Source organism: Sciurus carolinensis, unplaced genomic scaffold (genome assembly GCF_902686445.1).
Source record: "Sciurus carolinensis unplaced genomic scaffold, mSciCar1.2, whole genome shotgun sequence".
Taxonomy (NCBI): domain Eukaryota; kingdom Metazoa; phylum Chordata; class Mammalia; order Rodentia; family Sciuridae; genus Sciurus; species Sciurus carolinensis.
In genome coordinates, this window is record NW_025920152.1 from 1478387 (window position 1) to 1483533 (window position 5147).

The window sequence follows — 5147 nt, forward strand, 5'->3', positions numbered from 1 at the left end:
ACCATTCTAACTGGGGTGAGATGAAATCTTAGGGTAGTTTTGATTTGCACTTCTCTTATTACTAGAGATGATGAACATTTTTGCATGTATCTGTTAATTGCTTGTAGATCTTCTTCTGTGAAGTATCTGCTCATTTTCTTAGCCCATTTGTTGATTGGGTTATTTGTATTCTTTATAGATTCTGGAGTTTAGTGCTTTCACAAATGGAGTTTTGCTTCTGGTTTTCACTGGATACTGACCTTGTGGCAGAGCCACAGTTGCATTTCCTGCTATTTGAGTGATTCAAAGAACATTTGAATAGTGATGCTTGCATTGGTTTTACCGATTTTCATTCTGATACCTTGTTTACTTTGTTGGAGCAGAAAAGCTTGCACTAATTTCTCTCCATGGTGTCTGATCTTATCAAGAGTTTGATTTTACCTTGTATATGTAATCTTTGCAAAGGAATATGTACAAAGAAAGTTGGAAATACAACCAAAAAAAAAAAAAAGGGACTCATCAGCAAAAAAAGGATCAAGATTTTCTTACTGCTGGTCACACCAAACCCCCCAAGTTTTCTAATACCTTGAAAAGCACTGTAAAGAAGATTGAAAAGTGTTCATCCACTCACAACTTATCTACTGAAGAAGACGATGCAAATAAAGACTTTTCCTTCTCACCAACATTCAGTTACCGAGTGGTTATTGCCAATGGTCTACAAAAGAAAATTAATGTAACTAACAGTGATAATGAGGATCTGTTTCAAGAGCTATCTTCAGTTGAGAGCTCTTACTCAGAATCATTAAATGAACTAAGAAGTAGTACAGAAAACCAGTTACAGTCAGCACACACCACGCCAGTTAGATACAATAGGAAGAGCTCGAGCAGTCTTGCACCCTCTGAGGGCAGTTCTGATGGGGAGTGCACTCTGCATAGCTTAAAACTTGGGGCTTTATAAAAGCTAAGGAAATGGAAAAAGAGTCAAGAATGTGTCTCCTCGGATTCAGAGTTGAGCACCATGAAGAAGTCTGGCGGAATAAGAAGCAAATCTTTAGACAGAACTGCCTGAAAACCAAAGACAAATGCTCTAGAGCCAGGGTTCAGTTCCTCTGACTGCATTAGCCAAACACATGATGTCATGGAAATGATCTTTAAGGAACTTCAGGGAATAAGTCAAATTGAAACAGAACTTTCTGAACTATGAGGGCATGTCAGTGCTCTCAAGCACTCCATCGATGAGATCTCTAGCAGTGTGGAGGTAGTGCAAAGTGAAATCCAACAGCTCCATAGAGGGTTTGTCCAGTCTTGGAGGGAAACCAGAGACATCCATGATTATATTAAACAGGTCATATGGGTAGCAAAGCAAGCCTGAGGTTTTTAAATGTGCCTGAAGAAAGATTTGAATATATTGAAAGTGTGGTGTAACAAATTCTAATAGATAAAATGGATTTCTCAGGTGCACCAAATGCTATTAAAATTGAATTTGCTCAAAGGATTGGACACCAAAGGGACTGCCCAAATGCAAAACCTTGACCCATACTTGTATACTTTGAAACCCCTCAGCAAAGGATTCTGTCTTTAAAAAATCATATAAACTCAAGGGAACAGGCATTGGAATCTCATCAAATATTCTGACTTATGATATCAGAGAAAGAAAAGAGAAAGGAATTCCATCTTCCCAGACATATGAGAGCATGGATATGAAGTTCTCTACTCCAGAGCCCAAAACCGAAAAGAACAATTGGCAGTCACCTGATGACAGTGATGGAGAGCTAGAATCTGACCTCAATAGAAAAAGTTAGGCTGTGCTTTCTAAACCAGAGTTTCCAACAAAAGGAAGTACTTCCAAGTCAAGCTCAAAATCACACAGTGCCAGATCTAAGAATAAAACTGCTAATAGCATAGTCCAAATAAATCAGATTATGATAAAATTCCCTCACAATTGCCAGAATCAAATAACTTGGAAAAGCAAACCACAACCCAATATGCAGATGCAATGCCTCTCTGGCATTCACAGAGTGATTTTTTTACTGCTAAACTTAGTTGTTCTGAGTCAGATTTTTCCAAATTGTGTCAGTCTTACTTGGAAGATTTTTCAGAAAATCAGTATTTTATTAGAACTAATGGGAGCTCCCTTTTATCATCTTCAGACCAGGAGCTTTGGCAGACAAAACAGGAGGGTGTACCTACCTTGTATGACAGTCCTCAGGACCAGCATTTGAATGAGAGTGCTCAAGGTGTCCAAGTACAGAGTGAAACTGAGAACACAGAAACTATGGATAGTGGAATTTGTAATAGCATGGTGTGTCCATCTGGAGACCAAAGTTATTACAGTTTTTCTCAGCTCTCTTCCCCTGAGGATTTTTCCCCATGGAAGGAATGGAATCAAGTAGAGCAAGGAGCTGATTTAGGTTTAGACTCATCCACCCAGGAAGCTTTTGATTATGACACAAACAGTTTATTTGACCAACAGCTGGATGTCTTCAATAAAGACCTAGAAGACTTGGGAAAATGTCACAGTGACATTCAAGATGACTCTGAAAGCTTTGATTTAACCCAGGATGGCAACTCTTCTCCATGAGATGGCCTAGATAATAAACCACAAGGCCAGTGGGTTGACCAATATGATTTGTATCAGGAAACTACTTCTAATGAGTTGTACCAAAACCAAAGCCAGTTGCCCATGATGTATCAAAGTCAAAGTGAACTACGAAGTGATGATTCAGAGGATGCCCCACCCAAATCTTGGCATAGTCAATTAAGCATTGACCTTTATTATAAGACTTTCAGCTTCCCAAAATTTGTATCTACACTCCACAGAGCTAAATCAGCCTTGGAAGTAGTATGGAAGAAAAGCACACAGTCTTAGTGGGTATGAGGACAGTGGCTCTTCTTTAATGGGAAGATTTCATACGTTATCTCAATCAACTGCCAATGAATCTAGTACCACCCTTCACTCTGATGTCTACACAGAGCCCTACTACTACAAAGCAGAGGATGAGGAGGACTACAGTGAACCAGTGGCTGATAATGAAACAGATTGTGACAAAGTCATGGAACAAGTCCTTGCTAAGCTAGAAAACAGGACTAGTGTTACTGAAAGAGATGAACAAATGCAGGAATATGATCACCCTTCATACGAAACACCCTATGAAACCCCACAAGACAAGGGTTATGATGGGCAGGCAGATGATGTGGTTAGTGAAGAAGAACTGGAACCCTTACATGACCCAGCATCTGAAATGGAAATAAGGGAAGATGAAAACCAAAACATCCCTAAGCAACTGGTGGAAATCACAATACCAAAAAGAATCCATCCTTCTTTCAAAGAGGCAGCTTTAAGGGCCTATAAGAAACAAATGGCAGAGTTGGAAGAGAAGATTCTGGCTGGAGGTACTCATGTTTAAGTGCTACGTTATGAATTAATAGTGTTTTGCCATTGAGTGTTGCTGCTTAGAGCGTGTTCTGTTTACCTGGATGAAGAGTGTACTTGTGAGGAATTTGCATGTCTTTTTTGAGAAGGATTGGATTTCATGCAACTAGCTCTCCCAACAAGTTGGGTTTGATAATCTAAAGTGAAAACATATTTCAAGTAGATCATATTAAAAGGGCTCCAAATTTAACCCTACTCATTAGAGTATGATTCTTCGGCGTGACACAAACCCCATTTCATATTAACAAAGTGTGGCATCAGTTGTCAAGAAAATGAGGAGTGAAATTAAAGGACAGCCCCTTAAAGACAACAGCTGGATGTCTACTCCTTGGTTCCATTAGGTTTATAGGGATGGGGAGAAAGGTGCAGTTAATATTAAAAAAATTGAGAAGATGAACTCTCTGACTTAACCACTCCTCCCATCCAATTCACCATTTGGAGTCTGATGATAGGAAAAGTTGGGTTTCCACAGCCAATCTTAGCCAGTCCCACCAGAAACTTCCTTACCATCTGCTGATGCAGCTGAGGGAGAACAATAAAGCCAAAGCCACAGGCAGTGCCTGAGTGGTCACAAGGCATTTTCTGAGGATAAATTAAGGGAATAGAGCAGTGAAGCTTCCTCTTTGTGAGAGAAGTAGAAGTCTCTTCACCAGTATGGAAATGAGAAAAGCACCTTATCTAAAACTTTTTCTTAATTTCCTGGGAGAACAATTTTTAATAATATACGTGGTAGCTGTATATAAATGTCTGAATTTAGTGATTTTTTTACTTCTCAAACTTCATCAGTATTCACAACCTTTATTTGCATGCTTATTACTTAATCTCAAATATTTATTCAACATACTATTTTATGAAGGTGTGGATTTATGTGATCAAGTTTACTTGCTTTTGGGCAATAATGTCATAATATTTCACTTACTTCATAATTTGCAGCTTCTTTACCTTGACCAATAGCCTCCAAACTAGCTATTTTCTGGTTAATATGGGTAGATTATTGAATAATCAAATATCTTTATTGTTAAAATGTTTCAAGCCCTAAGAAAATTGAAAGCACAATTAATCTTCTCTGTTCTAAAAATCTATCTGTGTAGCACAAGAGAGTTTATATAATTTAAAGAACAATATTAAGTCAAGGGGATCTTGTGTACATTGGATATGACTGTTATTTTTTTCTTTTCAGTGAGGGGGTAGTGGGTAGTTAACTATATTTAGTTGATTTGAAAATGCGAAGTAATTAAATTTTATGTAAACAGAATGTATATTAGAAGAATATCTATCTCATATCAGAGTAATTTTTGGTGGTTACCTGTCCTTATTGCTGAAATTAAGTTGATAATTTCTAGGGATAGAAGCCAGAAGTTTGACATTGTTTTTTTTTTTATTTGCTATTGATTCAGAAGAGTCTACTCAAGGATAAATTAAGTCTAAACTCTGTGTGTGTGTGTGTGTGTGTGTGTGTGTGTGTGTATGTGTGTGTGTGTGTTATGATGTAATAGATACATGTTTTAATGTCAACTGGTTAAGGCATCTTTTTGGTATATTAGTCAATATCATAAGTAGCACTCGACCACAAATTTTAAATAAATAAACAAATCTTCAAATTTTAAGAAAGAAACTGATATAAACAATGGATCATTGTTTAACTTTTAAAAAGGAGAAGATACTGCCATTTATTATAATAAGGGTGAAACTGGAGAACAGTATGTTAAGTAAAATATGCCAGACACAGAAATAA

The 5147-nt window shown here is 37.4% G+C and overlaps 1 pseudogene; it reads left to right on the forward strand.

The window, feature by feature from the left end:
- The first annotated feature begins 386 nt into the window (after nt 1–386).
- Nucleotides 387–3386, forward strand: LOC124974527 (protein unc-13 homolog C-like; annotated as a pseudogene).
- The last annotated feature ends 1761 nt before the right edge of the window (nt 3387–5147 follow it).